General features: G+C 44.7%; 1 protein-coding gene across 24 annotated transcripts in view; it reads right to left on the bottom strand.

The window, feature by feature from the left end:
* MICAL3 (microtubule associated monooxygenase, calponin and LIM domain containing 3) overlaps nt 1-23,648 on the bottom strand; it is a 173,574-nt gene that overhangs the window by 143,426 nt on the left and 6,500 nt on the right. For 23 of the 24 annotated variants that reach the window (XR_014616184.1, XR_014616185.1, XM_084206572.1 and 20 more), the window contains exon 1: nt 9,060-9,195. The exons of the other annotated variant lie outside the window; for it this stretch is intronic. The gene's annotated coding sequence lies outside the window, so the exon portion shown is untranslated. Of the gene's footprint in view, nt 1-9,059; nt 9,196-23,648 lie in introns of those variants that run through there. 24 annotated transcript variants of the gene reach the window in all.

Here is a 23,648-nt window from a genome sequence, read left to right on the forward strand (position 1 = left end):
CCTGGGAGAGGAGGTCACAGCTCATCTTCCCCATTGCCCTGGGACTGTAGGATGTAACCAGCAGATCCTGCAGTGAGACTCCAGGAATGCTCTGCTGCTCCATTTCACAGCTCTAGGAAGCTCTCACAAACCAGAGCACACACACAAAAAGTCTGGTTGGTCCATCATGTTTCCCTCCTATACACGGCAAGAAAAGCCCCTCTAAACCCAGAGCTGAAGAGGCTGGCCAGAGTTCATATCACCACTATTTCTAAGACCTTCACAGAAAGGATTATTTTTCTGCAGCACTTGAGTATTATCAGGTTTTAGAAAGTTGATGCCTGCCAAGCATTCTTGTCCACAACAAGAAATGCTGCATGCAAGTTAATGGCCTTGACACCCGTGACCTTGTTCTTGCCACCTAAAGATTTTGCTGTATAACAAACTCCACAGACACTGCACACATTTAACTGTGGCATAAACCCGAATATGCCAGAGCAGTTTGCATTTCACACAGCAGCAGCTCTCCCAGCAAATGGGAATACTAATACCTTTTGCACTTGTTCTTGGGGATACAGAACAAAACAGGTTTTTATAACTGAAAAAAATTAAAAAAAAAGCTTTAAGTCATTACTGCATTTGAGAACAAGCTTAAAGAATCTACCTGGCTCTCAGATTCCCTGAAACTTATTAAGGATATTCTCTCCATATTGGAGCCTACATGGTGAAACCAGCAACAAACCCCACTGATAACATGCAATAGCCAATGTAACAACCCAGCATTTAATTCACAGCACTGGAAACACCGTCTACCCCACACCGTTGTAAAGAGACTTTTCTAAATACCTAACAAAGCCCATGACTTAGTGGACAGGTTGAAAGCTGCTCCCGTTCTTTCATCATCTGTCAAAGGACTCCATTCAATCAAGTCAGGAATTAACACTGAGCATTTGCAAGTGCCATTGTAGCCTATGAAGCACAATTCTAGTAAATAATCCAACCTAGTTTGAGCTAAGGTAGCTGTTAGGAGAACCAAGCTCAGCTACCCACTCTTGTGAATCATTTCCTGAATTGCTGTAATTAGCACAGCATTGTAAGGCAATTCATGCTCAAACCCAAAAGAAATCAACACTCAATTTATTCTTGCTAATCTCACAGCACTTGGTTCCCAGTCCATTCCCTTCAAGATGCACCTCAGCTGGGACACCAGCAGAAAAAGGAAGAACTGAGACCAGTGTTCAGTAGGCACTGGCCTGCTGGGCGACGTCTGACCTGTGCATCTGGAACCTGCTTGGCCACATCCTTTCCTCGCTTTTTATGACTCTCTCTTTCAACTTTGATGTGTACTTCACATTTCTGAAATTGTTTGCTTTCTCCACAGCCTAGAACCAAAGCAGTCTGCTCAACAGCTGAATGCACAGGCAGACCCTGACTGTGAGAAAGCATCATGCTCAGAAATCACCATCACTGCTTGCATGAATGCTAAGGAGAATTCACCAAGGTTTTCCACTGCCATTGAAAAAGTCTTGACTGTCTGGGATGTTTTCCTGTGCGCTGGTTGATCCCTACAGCTTTATGAAACCTGTTAGCTTCTCTCACCCTTGGAGAGCCAGACTTTTGATATTATAAACCTTGAGCTCATTGAGAGTTTGATGAAGCATAAAATAAGCATAGTTTAACAGTCAAATGAACAACAAAGGGCCTTTTGTGATAGCTGGAGAGTACAGGAATGGAGCAGCAAAGGAAAGAGGACTAAGAAAAAGACAACCCCTTTTACATAGAGGTGACATCCTGTGACTTTTGATTAAAATTTGATTTATCAGTGACATTATATATTTCAAATTAATACATTAACTTTAATTCCTGTCCTGACACAATCCATCTGAAGACTTCAGATCTAGACAGAAAATTATATAAAGTAGAGGAGTACAATGTGATAAGGAAATCTGACCTCTGGAAAAACATTTTCTTTGAATTTTTTTGGCAGAGGGTAAACAGTGAAGTCCTCAGGTTTTTGGCACAAGGAAGGAAGACTTACAGAATGCTTCTCTTTAAAAAAGTAAATTTATTTTTCTTGTGTAATAGTACCTTACTGCTCCATGGGAGCTACAGTTCCAAGGTGACTATCTCAAGATGAAGCTCACCTTAAGATGGCAGAATTCACCACAGGTGAAAACAAGTCATCTTTTTATAGCAGAGAATAAAAGACAGTGCACAGCAGCCCCTGAAGTAAAACATTTGGTTTTGGCAATGTTTCATTTTGGGAACACACACAATTTAAACTGGAGGAGTTCTGATGAAGAAAAATACAAAGTAAACAAGTCGTCTTTAACACAGTTTCAACCAGCCTTAGAGAAGGGAAGATGCAAATGTATTTTTTTCAATTTAGACTTTCAGAGGATCACTAAACATTTTAATTCCTTCTACCCTAACACTGCAGCATTTTAGAAGACTGTTGCTTCAGTAACTATTTAGAAATAAACTCTCCAGAGAGCACAAGGCACTAAAAACAAGCCACTCCAGACTGATGAGACATCTAGACAATGGTCCAGAAAAGGGCACATTAGCAGAAGAATTCTCCTAAGGAGGAAGCAAACATCTCAAGTGACACTCTGCAAGAAATTTAGCTGGTGTAGATCACAGCTGATACTATACCATTTCTAAATTAGCATTAACCAATTCCTCTCCAAGAAAAGAACACAGCAAAGTGCACAGCTAACACAGCCCTCGAGGCATGTCCTGGACACATTCCTTGGTCCTACTGGCTCATGGCTATTGCCACCAAAATGTGTAAGCAGCCCTACTACCCCTGGGAAGTCTCCAGTGTGTTTCAATTCTGTTTATAAGCAGCAAATGACACAAAATCTGGAAAAAACCTGAAGTACCTGGAGTGAGGCACCAGCTTTCCCAGGCTCACCAGGGAAACCAGACACAAAAGCTAACTCCAAACCAGTCTTCCTTTACAATCAGCACAGCAAGAGGCACAGCTCTAGAGAGCACTGAATGGGAACCTTGCCTAATTAATGAATTAGTGATTTAGTGCAGCAAAGTGAATCATCAAAAGCATGGTGCATTCTCCAAAGCTGTTTACCCTTCCAGACACAGAAAAACCATATTAGACTTCCTCAAATGGAGCAGAAGCAGAACTCTGTTTATACCAGATGGAGTACCATACACCATGTACACAGACTGCTATTAAAGAAATTACTTTCTGCCACAAAACAAAACAACCAAATAAAAAAAAACAAACTAGGAAACATTGTTAGATTTAACTGTTTAAAGCACGACTCCCAGACAAACACCTGCCTCCATTCCTCACTTCTGTGCACATCACCACTGAAGAGAGGAGATAAAGTCTACTGTCCTTCCCTTCATTCCTTCAGTCACATAACCATGATGTTGAAGGTGCTGGAGGACACTGCTCAACACAAGATCCACAATGACCTATCCCATGGGTATCACTGATGGATATCAGCTGGGGTTGTGCTCCTCAACTGGGTTAGAATCACATTTGCCTTCTGCTTGCCTTTAGACTCAGTTCTTTAATGAACCCTGAAAAACGTGTTAAATGGTGCAAATCACTACAAGCTGCAGCATCTCACAAAACAAAGCAGATTCGATATTGTCCTTTACACCCAACACAACAGGACTTTAACAGTTGTGTAAGTCTACACAACATATTTAGAAATACCAAGAGGAAGGCAAAAAGGGGCTCCCAACCATTTTGTTCAACCAGGGCAGTTCCATCAGGCTCATATAGGACTCACACAGCCACAAGCACTTTTATTTGTATAGCAGAGATATGATCCCATAAAAACGCTGCTGTTCTGCCTACATTTCCATGAGAGCTCTCCTCACAGACTCAGAGTAAAGAGATCTCAGTAATCTAAAGGGAGGTCACTGTAAAAGCTATGCTAGCCATTGTCACTTCAGTTCAGAAGTTGCTTAAAAGACCAGAAGATTATATCCTAAGACTTAATCTGACACACCACCCAAAGTTCATTCCAAAGCATCTTACAGCCATGAAAATGAAAGATATAAAGTAAAGCTTGAAAGAGTTTTATTAGAAGCCTTCAATGCACTACAATGTCCTCTTCCCTCAACCACATCAGTCCCCAGCAAGCCTTGCCTCACTTCAAAGCACTGCATTTTCAGAGGAATTATTTCCAAACAGCAGGGCAGAGAACAGCAACACAGAACAATTTTCCTGCTGGCCAAAGAGGAAGTTCATTCTGTAAATGGGCTATTTCTCAGATTTTAATTAAGCTGTGCAACTGGAATCCTAATGCAGACAAACACAGCAAAAGGCCCACAAGGTAAGACAAATATTCCTGGACTGAAGTTGGAGCAGAGAAAACATCAAGGTTTTACCTTGGTTTTGTATCCTACAATAACATTTGAGATCATCAGTCTAAACCAGAACTCCAAAATGTAACATGCTGCATAGGAGCAGAACAAGAAAACACTGTGCAAGGAATCTCTTGCACAGAGAGATTCCACCTCAAGGGGTGAGATGACTGCTGGACAAGTGGATCCAAGGCAAGAAGAGAACACAACAAAAAGGCAAAACCACACCAGGCAGATAAGCAGAGACCTGTTGATTCCACTGCCAAGCTGCTCTGGGTCAGTCAGCTCATGGCAGGTGAGAACATTATGAACTTCTCTGAAGACAGAAGATGACGCAGAAACAGAGATATCTCTGGGACCCTGCTCCATGATGGCTGAAAAGCATCCATCTGCCACTCCTCCTTCTGCACAAAGCAAAGAAAGGCCACAACAAGGCTTTGCTGAATGCCTCAAAGCAAGAAGCATCCCCCAGTGGGATTACATGTCAAGTGCTCCACGGCATTCCACTCCAGATAATAGTAGAAAATTAGTTTATGTCTGTAGCTGTATAGCCCCATATATGAATGACTTTCAGTAAAAATGGTCATTGTTTTGAACAGCTGAATGTCAAGAAGAAATCCAGACACTAGACTAGTTTTAACCATGTGGCTAGACACAAAAGATCATATCTCAAAGACTCCCTGGAGAAAGAATAAAAAAGGTTAACATATAACAAGGATAAAGATCTAGGAAGAAAGAGATGACAGGCTGAGAGAGACAGGAATGTGGTAAAAAGGTTTTCCTCACAATTTCCATAGCTTTCTTCAGTGTCCCTTCTCAAAAATGAAAGGCAGTTTCTCATGTTGTCTATTGTAAAACAACAGGTTCCAAATAGTTGATCTCTATCAGAGAAACCAAGTTTTGTCTTCAGCAAAAAATTTATGCTGCTACTGCCCACCTTCAGTAGAAAAGTTATGAACCCCCTCAGGAAGTGTGGGATGAAATACATTCCTCTTTCCTGAAGCTGAAATAATTCTATTGTTAATTTACTGCTGTCTAGGAAAAGCAAGAACTTGCATTTCCTTTCCTAGTCTTTTGAATGGAGTAAATTTCGGTATCTAAAAAAAAAGAAAGAAAAACATCCTTCAGTTTCCTCTTGCTACCAAGGCAAATGATTGCTGCTTGATTAAACTTTCAAAGGAGAAAAAAAAAGAAGAGGTATCAGAAGAGAGGCTGCCCACAGAGGTGAGCAACTTCCCCTTCCTTAAATTGTTGCCCATATCTGGGCACTCCATTTCTATCACAAGTCACTCCATACACGAGAGTACCACAGTGCCTCTTCAAACCAAGATACAACACCGGCAGAATGAGAAGAGCCATGTCTGTTTGCTGTTTACACAAAGAAACCAAATGCTGTTAGAGTCTTATCAACTCATTAATCCATATTCCAACTACCTCAACATTAGAAGGAATCCACAGGTACAGACAACAAATAATTCACTGAAATTGAGCTCATCCTGTGCCCCAAACACTCAGCTGAAATCCAAATGTTTTCGCACCATTCATAAACACAGTCTACTGCAGCTCTCATTCCTTGGCATGTCCATGTTCCTGGGATCCCCTGGATGCACTTTTCCTTTTCTCTCTCTCCCCTGTGCAATTACAACGGGAGATGTCATTCAGCTGGGGGAGAAGGAGAAAAAGGAAGGAAAGGGTGGTGAGTTGATGTTCCTATGCTAGCTTACCTCTTGCTCTATCCCCATGGTTTTGGGCTCCCCTCGTAGTAAACAAACAGTGCCTGCCCCTTGTATCTTATCACATCATTTCCAAATAGCTTCACGAGCTCCAGCTTGGTATCACTGCTATTTTATTTCCACCTCTCTAATCATGAGCAGCATCCCTGGAGCTGACATCTAGGTTACATCCTGCCATAGTCTACAAAGGTCAGGTCAGTTCTAGACTCCAGTGCTGCTGGCAGACCTGAAAAAACACCTAAGAGCTCTCAGGAGAGCTCACATGAAATCCCCCTTCCCTGCACTGACCACTGGGAACTGTTCCCTCCTTCCCTTTTTGAATAAAAAGATGAGATTATCATTAGGATCTGCAACAGTAAAAGCACTCCCAGGAAACCTCTCAGGGATCACATCCAGACCAGGAGTACCTCAGTAGCTGGGAGAGCTGCCCTTTGCACCCCTGTATTAACTCCACAGTGTCAGAGCAGCCGCCAGGGCAGGCGTGTGCCTTGCTCCTGTGGGATGTCCCTGCAGGCAGCAGGTGAGCCCCAGCTACACTGCTTTGATGGGCTTTCCTCTACTCCAGGGTTTTAAGACAGAGATCAATGGGCAGAGAAAAGATTCCTAAATCATCAGACTGTAAGAGCACACACAGGCTCTGCTGTTTCTCTCATGGGCAAGTTCCAGTGGCACAGGCAGAGTGGGAGTTTCCTGCCTCTGCCAAGGACAGACAGCAGCACAGACAGCTCTCCCTTCACCTGCAGCTACCCCGAGCTACTCTAAGACTAGGACAGCCCCTGTGTTTGCAAAGGAGAAATGAACAAAACGCTAATCCATTCATGGATTACCCAAGTGCCTGAGAAGTCATTTTTAAATCCTGCAAGTAAAGAGGAACACTTTCAAGTTCTGCCTCAGCTTTCTCCAAGAAATGTCATCAGCTCTGCATTACCATGTGTACAACAGGAACTCAAGTTCACTTATGGCAAAGTAACAGTGCCAGAGCCTTTATCAAGAGACCTGCACCTGCAAAATAACTGAGATTTCTCATGTGAGGCATGTTCACTGGATATCTGAAACCCAGAGAGGCAAGAAAGCTTAGAATAAAATGTCATCCTGACCTCAACCTGCTGCATTTAGGTTTACACCAGGAATACACAGTTACATACTATTTACAGATCCTTTCTTAATACACAGCATAGTCAGAAACAGGACTTGTACTTGAATTTATTGAATATTGAAACTGAGAGACATGTAATTCAGCAGCAGCATAGCTATTAGTTATTTCTTCTGCACAAATACTTAGAAATAACTGTTAAAAGAAAAATACTTATGGTTGTCCTGTAACACTGAAGAGGAGCTCCCCATCCATTAATACAGTAATTACAGGATTACCAACATCACAAATTAGCTGTAAGGTGTGCCTTCTCTGTAATTTAAGACATGAATGAATACAAGTCCAGCACACCTGGTTAAGCCATCTACTTAGACACAAGTATTTTAGCAAGCTAGCTAAATACAAACATATCTCTTTTCTTACCTGTAGAGTGATTTTCACAGCTGCAGATGAAAGCGTTATGGACTTCTGGCTGGTTTAAAGAGGCACTGCCAATTTCAATCTAACTCCAAATCTAGTTTTGTACCAGTAAGCTTTCACAGACTCTCAGGCCAGCAGAAATATTTCCATGACTGAAGAGCTTAATTCCCATGCAGGGAGTTATTTTTACTGAACATATCCCTGCAGTGCAACCAACCCAAACACAAGTACTGAAAATGTGACAGTGAGAAATAAGTAGAATATGTACATTATAGGAAATACAGAAAAAGATACTAGCTTAACTTTCGGTAAGAGTAGTATATTTCAAGCAAGTACATAATTACTCAAAGAAAACCTTGTTTATTTCATTTTTCAAAACTCAGTTACCTTGTATGTTTCAAAGTTTCTGGCTAAAAGGAGCCTCGTGGATAGTCAGTTTCTGTATATCCAGCTTGTCCACTGAGAGGCCATTAATTTGCTCAGCTTCCCCTAAGTCCACTGCACTAGCACAGACAAAGTTCATTTAAAGTGCAGAATAACCAAGAACGCCAATTTTGAGTCTAACACTCAAAGATTTCCCGTAAATTCTTCATTTTTTTTTCAACTTTCAAAGAAGCACAACAGGACCAACAAGGGAAGCAGCATTTTTTGTCGCGTCAGACTTAACAGTAATTTTTGTGGAGATGGAGGGATCGTTTCCAGGTGCTCCAGAGCACTATCCTTAGAGGGATGAAGTAAGAGAGGTCTTCTTCAGTATATGGAATTAAGTCATTGCAGAGAATGGATAACCAGGTTTTTATTATCATACAAGAAAAAAAAAATTGTTTAGAAGCAGCTACCCTTGTTAAGTACTAAAAACCCTTAAACACATCTTAGGGCAACAGCGCGCAGAGACTAAGAATGAACCATAACACAACAAATGGAGGAACAGAGGCACAAGTATCATAATCCCTCGCGCTGCCTTTATCTCGAATGACAATAAAAAGGCTAAAGGCAAGACAAGCAGCAGCCTGTGCGAGCTGCGGGCGGTTTATGCCGTGCCTCACGTAGGGGTGCCGTAAGCTCCGTGTGACGGAAGCACCGGCAGCACTCCGTGACCCTGCGGCGGCCGCGGCCGGCGGGCGCTGCCAGGCACCCGCGCGGCGCTCCGGGCGATCAGGCCGAGCCGCAGCGGCCGCGCGGTGCCCTCGGGGCTGAGCCACCCGCTCCGGCCCGGGTCCGCCCCGTCCCTGCCCGGCGCCCAGCCGCGGAACCGGGTCACGGAGCTGGCACGGAGCGGCGGCAGGGACCGCGCTTCGCGGCGCTGCCCGCCGCCCGGTGCCCGCCGCAGCCGCTCCCCGCACGGCGCGCACACCCCGCTCCACACGCCGCTCCCCACACGGTGCCGCCGCATCGACGGGGACCCGCCGCATCGACGGGGACCCTCCGCCGCCGCCCCCGCCCCACCTGCCGACCCGCAGCCCTCCCGCCCCGCCGCAGGCACTTGCCTTCGCTTCATGCCGCTGCTCGGAGGCGGCGGAGCGGGGCTGGGGCTGAGGCTGGAGCGGAGCGGGACCGGCCCGTCCCTGCCCGCCGCGGGAGGGGCGGGTGCAGCCGCGGCGGCGCGCGCGCACCTTGGCAGCTCGCGCTGCCGCTGCACCGCCCACCGCGCGGGCAAAGCCCCCTTCCCGCCCGGCCCTCCGGGCGGCGCACCGGGGAAAGGGGAGGAAACACGAGAAATGGCGGCTCCACAGCCACTGGACACGCGGTGGAGAGAGGGGACAAGGGGAGGAGAGCGAAGACTAACGGGAAAGCAACTGGTGTGGCGGAGAACGGGCACCATGCCCCGCGCGGTTCTCCCCCGACAACCCCTAAACGCTCCCGCTCCTCCCCCGCCCCGTGTGGCAGTGGTACGCTCCCACAGCTCGAATTGCAACCGGCCGGGCGGGGATTGGCAGAGATCAAAAAAAGGGGCGGGGCCAGGCAGCGACCGTTCAAAGCGCCCCCGGGCGGAGGGGTGCGCGTCCTCGGAGCGTGCCCCGTGCCCCGCGACTCGGGAAAGACCGGGGGAGCCGAGCGATGGCACCGGAGGAACAGCCGGGGGGAAAGCGGCAAATAAATCATATCGAAATGCGGCCGCAGAGCCGTCTTGAGAAAAGCCCGGAGATGTTTTTGGCTCTGGGGTGGCCGTAGCAGCTCGTCTTGTTTGGACCGTGCTGCGCTCCGTGCCCCTGCGCTCGGGAAGTGTAGTAATTAGACATCTTCTAAACAGAGAAGGACATAGTTCTCCCAGGAAAATCCTGGGAATCTGTGCAGAAGCTGTAGGAAACTTAGAAGAAATTATTTATTTATTATCTCTCTTTCTGTAACTATTGTTTATAGATATAGTTCTCTATAGTGTACTATTCATAATTCACTAATAGTGTGAGAGAAGATTCCTAAAGGCCAATCAGGTCTTAAATCCACCATTGTTTCTATAAGAACTGTATGTTTCTATTAATAAAGTCTTTTCATGCCTTCTGATGATGGAGTCTCTGTATCACCTTTACCTGTCCCCGATACCCCTACAGTGACAGGGAGGATGAGCAGCGCTGCAGCAGGTGGATGCTGCTGCCATCATCCTTGTCTCCTGCTAATCAACTCAGCTTGGGAGCCCCAAATATTGGCTAATCCCTCGGGTCACACCGAGGTGACAGTGTAGGGACTGGCTGGACGAGGGAATGAGCCAGCCCTGGTGTTTGAGAGAGCACTGAGAGGAAGCCAGAAATGTCCAACCAAAGCCACAGCATTCCAACCCTACCTTAAGAGAAGTTTTGGTCTCCATAGCATATTAGAGATTCTGGTATGAAAATTAGTCAGGTATTGTAGTAACACACAATAAAGCACCAAGCAGATATCATTCATAAGAGATGCATAAAATGAGTTAATGATACGGCTGAGCAAATTCTTACTACAGCGGGGTATGACAAATATCAGCCAGAAGTGCACAATTCCCAATTCACTATCTATATCCATGTCTGAGAACAGATGGAGGAAAGCCTGTAGCTGATCTAAACTTGGCTCAACCCACCCTGTTTACTGATGGAGTTTCCATGAGCATAGAAATTAGAGCTACTGGTTGCAATCACGGGAGAGCCTCAGCCTGCTGATTCACCTTCCATTATCTGTTCAAAACCAACAATTGCAGGTGTCCTCCCCTGCAAAGATGCAGGCTGGGGGTGTGTTAATTATTGAAAAATGAAAGCAGATGGAGGAGGGGGTTTACACACAGTGACACAGGAGATGTTTGAAAATGCTCTCCTGGGGCCTGACTCGCGCAGAGTTTGCAGTGATTACTGGCTGAGCGCTCTGAACAGTCAGGAGGAGAGCTGGCAAGTTGAGCAGAAATCTTTGTAAAGTGCTAATAAGGACCCAAACAATTCCCATTAGGGAACTGCAGAGCCATCTGCACTCTAGCATCGGGCTGCCTATGGCATCCACAGCAAGGCTTGTATGTCTTGGCTGGATATTTTGGAATCCAGCACCAGAGAGGCGCTGTCATATGACAGGGTTATTTGCATCATTATGCTGCTGGATTCCCAGAGAATGTGCAGTAAGAGGAAGGGTTTAAACAAGTGGAACTGAAGCAAAAACAAAGGGCTGTAGTGCCTCTGCATGTCCCTTGTCACCACGTGGGAGGAGGGTGGCAAGGCAGTACTGTACGGAACTTTAGGCTAATAAAGCACACTCACAAAAACTGCAACATCAGTACAAAATGGGCTCTTTTGCAACACAAAAACAAGCTAAGACAGCTGAAATCCTGCATGCAGCTTGGTTAGGAGCCTGATGTCCCAGGCTGGTGATGAGCAAGGCAAGCCCAGCACCAGGATGTCCCCCGAGGGTTTTACAGAACCGCTGGTTTGCGCCGGGCTAGGGAGCAGTGAACTCAGCCAGGCAGTGATTGATTCCCTGTGAATTCCTGCCTGCAGGCACTGTAAACCTGCGTGTTGGCACTCCAGAAGTGACCTCTAGTGAGCAGAGCAGCTGTTGAGGAAGCAGTTCCAAACCAACCCAGGGAAAAATGTTGTGGTTCCAGACTGAGCTTTTTCAAGGAGGTGAGCAGCTACCTCTCAAAATAAAGTCAGAGTATGACACAGTGTCCCGTTTTCAAAAGTATATATGGAAAAATAAGAAAACTAGAAGTTTTATAGAAAAATAACTCTATATCGAAAAATAGTTTTTTTATGTATTCCAAGAGAAATTGTTGAAGACTCTTAAGGCCCAGGTGTTGCTTCCAGTCAGACAAGGAGTATAACAAGGAAGGCAAGCTACAGAAGAAAATTCAAGAAAGTTTTTGGTATCGCTATGAAATTAAAGCTATTTTCACAGTAAAAATAGCCAAGGAATCTTAAATTCTATTTTGACAAACTTCCAAGGTTCAGGACTTGCCAGGTGCATGCTCCTGTGGGAATCTGTAATCTCTTTTAACCAAGAGCACCAAATTCCACGGGAAGCATACTGTCCCAGAGCAGGGTCCCCACATCTGGAAACAGGAAGTAAAAACACAGCAAGCAGATTTTCAAACAAGGAGGTGATCACCAAATTACAGCGCTGGAAGGGATACTGAGAGGTCATCTAACTCCAGCCCTGTGAAAGCATCTCTGTCCCATCTGTTTTACCTCTTAAAAGACCCCCAGTGCAGACACCACAGTCTATCCAGGAAAGATGTTCTTTTCTCATGATTCGCTCTTTTTGCCTTTAGAAAGTTTCCCCTAATGGTAAAGCTGGATCTCTCTCACCATAATTTACATGTACTTCTCATCCAACCCGACAGAGACAAAAAACCCCATTTGTTCCTCTCACTCCTGCAACAGCCTTTTAGATGCATGAAGACTTCCCATGTCACTTTTCACATTCCCCAGACCTAAAACTCCATTTCTTCTTGTCTGTCCTCCTAGTTTAGATTGGGTGAGGCTCTGTTGGTTCATGGTGCTCCCCTTTGGTGGCTCCCACTTTAATCCATGACTTTCCTGAATTTCTCTCTGCAGGAACAGCATCCAGTGTGATCCCATCTGAGGCCTTACCAGTGCACTGCAGAATGGAAGGAGCACTTGGTGTGCTCTGCAATCATCCCTCCTGTTTATACATTTTAGTGGGACATTCACAGTGACAAAGGATTTTTTTGTTGTTGTTGCTTTTTGCTTCAATTTGTAAAAGTCAAGGCCACAACATGAAACCAAACTGCCACTGAAGCCCCTGAGATGCTCTCCATTAACAGGAAATCTTTTCTCCTGTGTACAAGTGTTGCTGTTAAAAGTCACTGTATTTGAATTGCCATCTGCTGTAAGCAACTGAATTGGGATCTTGATGAGTTGTACTCTTGTTTTCTCATGCTCACATTTACTGGGACAGCTAAACCCGTTTTGTTTTTAAATGTAAAAGTAATCTGTATACAAATGAGCAGCTGAGAGCTTCCAAAAGAAGAACTGTTTTTCAGAAGAAACTGAAGGACTAGGGTAGTCTATAGAGGTTTTAAAATTTGCAGTTTTCTGTCCAGTTGTTTAGGAGCACTGACTTCCTAAGCCAGAACCTAAGTGATCAATCTGTGGTTCAAATGCAAGGCAGAAGTCACCAAGCACCCAACATTTTCCTGATGCAAGTGATTATTCACTGCACAGGCATTTGAATAGCTGCAATATTTATGAAATGATGTATTCAACCCCCTGAACACACATGCACACCCTAATCCTGACCAATGTCGTGTGCTGAGCTGGGAGCTGAGTTTCAAATGAATTGCTGGTGTTGTTTGGTTGCAAGGAAACAAATACAAACATAATTCACTTGAAAAAACATATCTCTTGGTACACTAAGTAGAAACTTCTGTAGGTAAAAACTTCTGCAGTTAAAAAGGAAAATAAAAAGCCAGCCCATCAGAGCCAGTGAGTTTTGATAATGTAGATAAATATTTCTAACCTATTCATGCTGAAAAAATAAGTGTTCTGATAGGAACTAATAAGGAAGGTTTCTCTGGGGCTGCATGCAAATCTGCTGAGTGTTCAGTATAGACTTCAGCATTTGGAACTATTTTAAGAATAAGAGAGGTTCTGGGTCTGTGCATATACACTGCAGACAATTTCACTGCTCACAGATTTTGCCAAGCAGTAAAATATAAAGTTGCAGCTTTGGGTTTGCTGCTATGAGTCAGGACCGTGGGCATATGAGAAGCTGATGAGAAACACACAACTTTCACTTCACTATACTGTAAATTTTAAGTAGAATTAACACAAACCAAAGGCTACACAAGTGCAGAAAACTCCCTCCCAAAGTGGCACATTATGCCAAGGCTGGGAAGAGTAGCCCAGCTGAGTTTCACTTCATGCTTTAGGAACAACAGTTCAAGTGTGTAAAGAGGTGTGAGATCATCCAAAGCAGTAAAACAAGTGTTTGTCAAGGAAGAAAATATAGATATCCAAGGACACCATACTCAGATGAATTACTACTGGACTGCTGACCTACATTTAATACACCAACCAAAAAAATCACAAGTACAGCATTTCCTTGTAATCATACAGTCCCCAAGAGGGACCAAAGGGAATGGATTCAAATGTGCCTTGGTGAAATGTAATGGCAGCTCCTGCAAGGTCATTATTGAGACCCTTCATTGGTTGTTCATCTAATTTGGACCACAAAGTTTCCCACAAGAGCTGCCTGTAAAGCTGAGGTTGGTTTACTCCACATCAGGGTCTGAAAGGCATGTTTACTATTTGGAGTTTGGATTAAGGGAGAGCCTGAGCTATGTTTACTATGCTTGTTTTTAAAACAACAGCTTTTTACTCCTTTAAGGAAATGTACTGAGCAGCTCCCTTGTGGTGCTGTTGTGGAGTTGTGGAAATAACTGAGAGTCTCTTCCAAACAGATTTGCAAGTTTCCTTCAAACTCTTAACCATGGTTAGGTTCTCTTTAGCTGTGTTGTCCTGGTTGAGAAGCTTATTGCTTTATTAGAGCTACTGGAACTGTTCTTTGACAAGCTGCAAAAAAGACTCTACCTATGTTCAATCCAAATTCATCACTGTTTAGAGAAGTACTAATAAAAAGGGAAAAGTAAATCAATGAAGTCACTTTATTGATCTTGAGAATGTGGAACTACTATTAATAAAACATGTTGATGTTGTTTTATGGATAGGTCAAAGTCCTGGTACGGGTGTGTTTGTCATTCTAATTTTTGTGCGGTTTCATCAACAAAGTATTTGCTATTGCAGTATTGTAGTTATTCATCTCCTGTTTTCCTCCCCCACAGCCAGAACATCTGCTAAATGTTTCTGAATCCCAGCTTGTTGGGCTAGGGCCCGTTGCTTTTCCATATTTATGAACTGTGTGGTACACTGGCACTCATTCAGCAGCCTGCTTCCCCAGGCTCATGCACAATGACATCAGCTGCTGTGGGTTTGTGTGCAGGAGATCCACATGTGCAGGGCTCACACAGGGGGCTGCAAAAATCCTCTGGCCTCCAGAAGCACTCAAACTCCACTGCTGCCCAGGAGCAGAGCTGTCAACTCATGTTTGAGCCATGCAGGGATGAGGAAGAGGAACTAGAGGTATTTATGGTGTCACCTGGAATTGTAATGAAGAGTAATGGGCTAAAATTGAATGAAAAGAGTTCTATCTGACTCCAGAAATATCCAGAAATATCATCCAAATATTTTCCAGTTTGGTCAAAGAGGCCAACTAAACAAAAGCTACTATGCTTGTGTTCATTGTAACAGGCAGGACAAAGCAGAACACAGGAGGGATTCTGGGGATGGAGAAAGGAGCACACAATTAATTTCTAACTTCTGGTTTTGCTCTGTAGTAGCCCAGCCTGTCATGCCAACACTCACACAGGCACAGCTTTATGCTATTTACACTCTGAAGGGAGGGTGATGTGCCATTCTTGTGCCCACACGTGACTCCCATCACACCAAGAGAAGCTGTGCTCACAAACTGCCCTTGTGTGCCTGGGCTGAGAGGACCTGTCCCCGTTTGCCTTCCCAGCTGCTTTGCAAACCGTGCTTTTCCAAAGTCAAGGATGCAGGGTTTCAAACCTCGTGAGAAACAACGGCCCCCCATCTCCTCTCGACTGCGAGAGCTCTGAGGATCGTTTGTCTGCCCAAAGGCACGCCAGCAACACACCACAAGCACAATCACAGCCTAACAGTCTTAATGAGATTACAGCCAGAGATGCCCCAGTGCTCCTGTCTGATTAAGGAACAGAACAAGCACCAAATTCATCTGGAGAAAAGGAAATCTCCTTGCCTGTCAACCTGCCGGTTGATCAGGATTTCAGATCTGTGGTGTACAACCTTAGATTTATTTTCCCTTTTAATTCCTTACAATTGTTTTGTTGTTTCTTCTTTTTTTTTTTTGTTTGCAATGCATTACTTTCTTTACAAAGCAGTGTATTCATTTCACAGATGACTCAGTTACATTAATATTTTTCAGAACATGATTTGAAACTGATGATCACACTGCTCAGTAACATTACTACATTTATAGATGCCTATTGTTAGCCATGGTAGATTGATCTCACCCATGGCTACTGTCTGTATGCTTGACTGTGACACCCATGTGCTACAGGGGAACGTGGTGGATCTTTGCCAGTATAATAATTCCTTTTATCAGCAGTTTATCTGGAGCATCTGTTTGTCTCATCAGAATGAAACTGCTTGTAACTCTATCCTACACAGGGCAAATACTCTTTCTGCACCTGTTCAAGCATTTGATTTACTCCCTGCTTCAATTCTTAATCTCAATGAAAACAAATAAGTCAGCTTGTACAACAAAGGCTGGAACCATGAATTAAATGAAAAAGCTGATATAGGAGCATATCAGCTGGCTAGAGCACAAACATGGTGTTGAGGTAGGATTGTGCAGTGCTCACTGCAAACTGCAGATCTCATCGAGCTTCCTGCAAGAAACCTGCTGCTAATGGCAAGGCTGCAGCTCCTGCAGGAATTCATGCCTAGGACAAAAAGCCAGTAGCAGTGCATTCACGGATTTTGCAAGAAGCCCGGAGCTAGCACAAAAGAAAATTCCTCCCCTTAGACACAAGACGCCCTGGAATTTCCTAGCCAATGACAAACAATAAATAACAATTTGCAGCAGAAGGTAGGAGAGGCTGGCTGGGTGGGTACTCACAGAGCGAGGCTGCGGGAATGACCTTCTTCTCCTTCTTCTCACATGAGTCACCTCCTCCCCGCCAGGTGCTCCCGGCTCCCCGCCTCTGCAGGGGCAGAGACCCGAACGGAGCCCCTGCCGCTCCCCTGCCTCCGCACGGCTTCTCTGTGCGGGGCTCCCAGCCGCGATTTCCCCCTCCTCTAGGCTTGAGAGGTAAAGCCAAAATCTAAAAGAAACGGGATGTCAGATGCGAAATCTCCTTGTGTAAGCCTTTGCCAGAGCATCTCGCCGAGTCTCGAGGAGGCTGAGTGATGATGGCTCTGGCTGCCAAGTCGTCACGGTTGCCACAGTAACGGAGCAGTGGTCCCCTGTGGCTCGCTAAGGGAGCGGCAACGGGAGCACCGAATGGATGCGCTGCCTCCTCCTTCGAGGATTCCTCTGACCTGAGTAATCCACCCGTTTCTTTAAAAAGGCTGTTTGATACGGAAGGTGTTTCCCTCACACCCCCCCTCCCACCTTGGTTACTCCACTCACAGATCTCTACAGCATCTTTAATCTTGTTTCTGTGGTGGAGGAAAGCTGGCATAACCCCGAGAGAGCTGCTGGCTTCCCCTGAGAAATACCCTGGCTCGTGAAAAGAGGAGAAAAGAAACCTTGTTCTGGTGAATATCTGAGCAGGAGCACACGCTCACCAGTGTTTGAAGAAGTGCTGGGACAGTGTGATATAATCTTGTCTCTGTGAGCAGGTGAATGAGCAGTTGAGAGAGCAGGAGGGGATTTCTCTGCCAAGTGTTTCTCTGCCAACAGAGCCGAGCACAAGTGTGTCTGTGAGGCCCTGTTACAGCTACGGGGAAGCTCAGGGCAGGCAGGATTCCTTTGTTCCTGTCCCCTCAACTGAAAAGTCTCGGTGCTGTCATTTCTGAGCCGTAATATCGCTGTTTTCTACTAATTTTTATTATAACATCGACAGAAACATTAGCAGGAACGTTAGGCAGGACAGTCCACCACAGTGGAGATCTACAGACTCTGGGCTGGAGTCAGAAAAGCAGCCAAGGCTGCAGAAGCAGGCGTTATTTTGCTGGACAATGAACAATTCAGCCTTGTTTTGGAAAGCAACTCCTTGGATAGCTAAATAATACCACTTGTTTATGAGACAGACTATTTATCTCATCTTCTTTATAAAATGTTGCTAACGGTTCTTTGTTGCTTTCCTTATTATTCTCTCTTAAAGCCAAGTGCTTCTTTTAAGGTAATGGGTTTCCTCTCTCAGGGCACCAGTAACAAACGCAGCTCTGTGTGCATGTAGGTGGTGTGGGCAAAAACAAACACACAGAAGTAAAACCCACACGTTTGCTTTCTTAACTGACTCTCCTCACTCTCAACCCAGGTTGTTTGGAGCAATCTGTGACAGTGGCTCATCCCATCTTGCTAGGTAGGGACAGGCCTCCAGGTGCCAAAATCCAGATGTTGAAGATCCCATCATGGTAAGGGGTTAAATACCTTTTTGCTCCACTATAATTTGCAGCAGTAGAGATGGGACTAGTTAAGAACAGCAGTATCAGCCCAAAGGGCTAGAAAGAATTGAACCAGATTATAAAATCTGTGACCAGGCAAAAAATCTCTCGTGTAAAAAGAAGTAAAAATTCTAATCTTTTTATTTATCTTTGCCTCTGCCTTCAGGCTGAGTTTTACAGCTTTTCTCCAACATCCTGTGAGCATTAAAACTTAATCTGATTTAGAAAAAACCTTTCATTTCTCCTATGCTTACAGGATTCTTAAATGTGAGACTTTGAGAGCATCACCAAACACGGTGATGGCCACGACAACACCACTGGGCTTGGCAGTGCAGAATATCTCTGTGAGGGAAAGAACATCTAGGCCCAGCCTAAGGGAGTCTGGAGCCTTCTGATTACAGGTGCTGGATTTAACCACCCACACACACACAGACACCCTCCCTGCATGGTGCCTTGTTCAAAATCAGTTATTGGTACAGCCAGACTTAAGAGCATCCAGTTCCACACAGGTGTGAGGTTACTAAACATCTTATAGAAATTCAAGTTATCATGGGCATTTTATGTTTCCTCAGTAACCTTAAATGAGAATGCAGCAAGATAGAAACCGAGCTGCACACTTGGTCTCACATAGGAAAGTGTTGCTTGGTACATATAATTAAATAAATCTGTTTTGCTGACACTCCCTCCCCCACCCCTTCCCTCAGCTATTTTTACACTTGGCTTAGTGGAAAAGACTTGGTGCCTCTGGGTGTGAAGCATGAAGCCATTCAAAATGAAGCTGTCCCCTGAAGAAGACAATCCTGAGAAGGAATAATGCTGGGCTCTCAGGGAGTATGGAAGCAGCAGAAGAATGCAGGGGAGAGGAGGTGGCTGGGCTTGGCCTGGAGCACTGAGAAGTCTTTTCCATTTGCAGCTTTCTCCTCCTGCAGTCAGAGCTATTTAATGGGATCACGAGGGCTGCTGTAGCATTACTCAGGGAAGAGGGTATAAAAATGACAGCAGCTAATAAGCACCCATTTCTCATCAGTGGCCTCATAAGGCTAATTGCACAAACAGAACGTTTGGGAGGCTAACGGGCTGGAAATGACATTCTGTCTGCTGGATGCAGACCAGCACAGAGAGACTGCCTCCCTCTGCCTGGACACTAACAAAGAGAGGGCCAGCCCTAAATGTGTGTCCACAGGAGGACACAGACTTCAGAAACTGAGCTGGAACGCTCAAGACACAGCACAGCCATTCCTCCTGATGACCAGGAGGCAACGGGAGCAGAAACACTGAATGTTCCTTTGTCCAGAAATGTCCTGACCACATTCCTGGTTCTGGAGCTCCCTCACAGAAAGGAAGGCTTTGTCTGGAGCTCACGACTGAGGACAGCAAGAAAGGCTTAAAAAAAACCTGAAAAAAACCAATCCAAGCTTGGTGGAGCAGGGTGGAAGCACACCTTGAGCTGAGACCTCGGTTCAGAGGAGGCATTCATGCTTCCCAGAGGAGAGGCTGGCTGATGGGGAGGGCAGGCACTGGGCAGAGCTGTGTGTGGTCTCAGAGCAGCAGAAAGGCAGGGAGTGTGTGTTTGTGTGTGTAGGAAGGGAGCTGTCAGTAGTGGGAGTGCACCCCTGCACGTGAATTATAGATGTCAAAGCTGAAAAAGTGCTCGTTGGCCTGTTCACTTCCCCTTCTTTTGTCTGCTGAAGACTTGAAAAGTTGGATCTTCCACTCATTGCACCAAAGGATCTAATGCAGTATATTTGCTCTAGTATCATCAGCCACTAATTAGATCATTCTGACCAAAAAAAATACTTGACAAGATTGGTTCGTTCAAACCAGGTTCATTTTGCTCTTAGCATCACTATTCAGGTTTATTTTAAACCCACATTTAAATTTTTTTCTCACTCTGATCTATAGTTAGGCTTGTTAGGAAGTGTCTGTGCTGTTTTTCCTATTTTTAAAATATGGGCCCACGTTTGATGGGTTTTTGGTTGAGATTCTCTGGTGAACTGCTGGTGAAATTAACTCACAACCAGTTTGCAAGGCTGTTGGAAAGCTATGACCACATTCAAATATATTCTGTTCTAAATGATTTGGATATGCTAGGCTTTTTTCCCCCAATATTTCCACACCTGATTTTCATGGAGGTCCATGCTCCTGCTTGTTTATACTCCTACTAACTGCTGCTATGGTCATGCATGTTATTGATGACTTTCTGGAAAGCTCAGCAACTCAGCAATTTTATAACTGCATTATAAATAATTCAATCAACTGTTCTTCCCCACATCTACATCTCATTTATTAATGGACTTTCTTTCTAGGCAGTATTTTCTTCTCTCATCCCCGTCCCAGATATATAAATATATATATATATATATATATATATATATATATATATATACTTGGAGGAGGAATTTAATTAGTTTTGCCGTCCTTGTGCCAAAACTTCCACTGACTTCAGTCAGAGATTTGCCTGAAGAATGCCTGATTATAGCCTGTAGGAGTTGGTCCTATTTCTGTACCCCAGAACAGGCTGAAGTGAGTGCACAGAGGTGGGCAGTGAGTCCCATGGGGGTTTGAACCCAGAGGCATTGGAAGAGAAGCACCAAAGTGTGGGTTTATGTGTACAAGAAAAAGAAGGTGAAGCACACAGAGAAGAGCCAGGCAAACTGATTGAGGATTCTGTTATACAAGAGCAGGGAAAAAGGAAGATTTTACATTATTAATTCATGTTAAACTTTGTTTGTTTGTTGTTTTGGTTTGGTTTGTTTTAACTTTTCAAATAACAGAAGAGTGGATTTTCTCCTTCCCCCCTTTTCTGTCACCAGACAGCTGTGCAAATATTTTAGCATGTGATTGTGGAAGCACAGCACTGCAAACTTCTGCACTGTGCCAAGAGAAAAGTGCAGGAAAACAAAAGGCAAAAGCCTGGGGTAGATCTAGCTGCCAGGATCTTCTGTCCCCAGGGGAACCAGAGAGAGGAAAAGGGAGAGAAAAAGGAGAACTGTGATAGCTTTCACTGCTGACAGTGACAGTATCCCAGGTCAGAAGGAAACACAGACTGGAAGGAGGGTAGCAAAGGTATCAGAGCAATTAGCATTCACAGAACCACATCTTTCTCTTTTTTTTTGTTTGCTTTATCTGCATCACCAACTGCTGGTATTGTACCTGCCCTAAGAGACTGAGCTCTCAGGTTTCAGGTAAATTGAAAACCAACTTACACAGGGCAGTAAATCAGTCTTTTAATTTAGGAAATCAGACCTACATGCCTGGTTTGTGGTTATACTGGCCTGGCATAAACCAGGTCTTTTCCAGCAGCTTGAGGGGTTCATCAGCAAAGCAGTGATTCAGGCCAGATGACTGAAAACCCATCTCCTCACAAGTTCCCTCAGGAGTTTGTGCTACACAAGTGTGGGCAGTGGGTGATAGCACAAACCTAAATATGCCACAGCCAGGAATCAAGCTGACTGATTCTCTGCCAAAGAACCCTATCTTGTTACTGTAGGGGAATGAATTAATCCATTAAAAAATTAGCTATCACTTGCAACATTCTCAGAGGTTTGCCAGGCTCATTTCAGTGATTCCTCTACATCAAATGACAGCACATCTTCATCTTTCACTGCCAAAGGGAAAACAATAGGTCACTGTGTAATGGGACTCCATCTCCCAGCCCATCCTAAGGATCAAGACTCATTCCTGAAGCTGGCCATCATTCTGTGCCCTGAAATGCAGAGCTGGGGATACTTCTCTCTTTTTTTCTTTTTTTTTCTTTACGCCCATAAAACTGCCAAAGTTACTCAAACAAACAAGAAACTCTTGGCTGTACTGCATGTAATCTCCCATCCCAGGGAATTAAACAGGTGGTTATTAAAACTGTAATAACACCCACACTGTGAGAACATTTAAACCCTTAAGGAAGAAATTCTTCCTCCATCAAAGAGAGCAAAATCATTTAATGGTTTCAGGAAGTCTTCGTACTGCAGCTTCCTCTAACCATTTGCATTCCACTTCCATTTAATTACCTGAATGATTAATTAACATCTATCACCTAATGTTTTGCACAGCGCTTCAAATAAGTAAAGCACTGTATAAATCCTTGACAGGAATTGTTAATTAAGCTATTATTTATGCCACTGTGGTTCAGGGCTCTTCCCACTGCTTTCCATGTTCACTTCCACAGGCAGTGGTCAGTGCTACCTGTTAGTGCTCAGTGGCTGTTATTTGCAGCCCAAGTTATGGAGCCAGCACCACCATCCTCCTGGAGCTGTTTCAAGAAAATGTAGTTTTTCTGGCATTGTCACATGTGCTTTTATGGAACATGAGTCCCCAGCAAAGACCTTGCACCCTGTTATCCACCTTAACAGCATTTTTACCTCCAGCCTCACAGCAGCTCTCCCCTGGCCAGGCATGCACAGAGGTGAGGATGGAGGCTGCCTTCACTCAGTGTGACAGCACAAAACAAGGGTGGGTACAGCTCCTCCCTACAGGACACCAGCTTTCCAAACAAGCCCTGGAAATATCTGCAGCTCCATCCTTCCCTCAGGAAGCCTCAGCAGGGTTCTCCTGATGCCAGAGCACAGATTCCAGCAGAGCCATGGCCAGTGTGGCCTCACAGGGCAGAGCAGAGGTTTGTCTGACAGAAATCCCACCCACCTCCACATGGCTCTCCTCTGACTCTGGGCATTTACAATTAGGTGTACAAGTGCTGAATTTGGGTGTCCTGAGCTGCAGTTGTCTTGAGAGACCAGAGACATGACTTTTAAAACCAGGACATATCCCTGCAATTGAAAGCAGTTGTCTCTGTAGTTATGGTCTCTGCAGATGCTGTGAGATAAGCACACAAAATACTGCATTAGTTTTGTTTTCCTTTAACTGTCAGCCATACAAATTCTGCTTTATAATTGAGCATCAAGTCAAGTTCTTTCCTTCTTACTCATAAGTAACATTCAACAAGCCAAAACAGGCCACAGGAATGCCAAAAATATAACCCTTTGGAACTCAGTAAACACTTTTGTTGATACTGCTGAAAACAGAGCAGAATCATTTTGTCTGAGTGCACTCAGAGGTAATGAGAGCCCATTGCTTTGAGTCACTGAACTCAACCTGAGTGCCAATGGGACAGGCTGAGTGGTGAATCTCATGATCCTTCCCTTATCTCTCAGTTTATTTTAACTCCTTCTGGAGTCTCCAAAGGAAAAGACTCTCCTGCTCAAAGATACTGAAGCAGCAAAGGACAAGTGCAGAAATAAAGTCCCTGGAATGTTCTTTTCTTCCTTGCCTGGATCAGTGCTGGACAAGCTTTCTAAGCAGAAAGGTCCATGGAGAGAAGGGAAAGAACCTCATAATCCCCCTTCCTTCTGTATCCTCACACTGTTTGCAGCTCTGGGTTTGTAGGGACTGTGAAACTGTATTGTCTTGGTCCTTAATTACTCTGGAAGTAAATTGCTAACAGCACAAGTTTTCCAC

The sequence above is a fragment of the Fringilla coelebs genome (genome assembly GCF_963513975.1).
Source record: "Fringilla coelebs genome assembly, chromosome: 5".
NCBI lineage: Eukaryota > Metazoa > Chordata > Aves > Passeriformes > Fringillidae > Fringilla > Fringilla coelebs.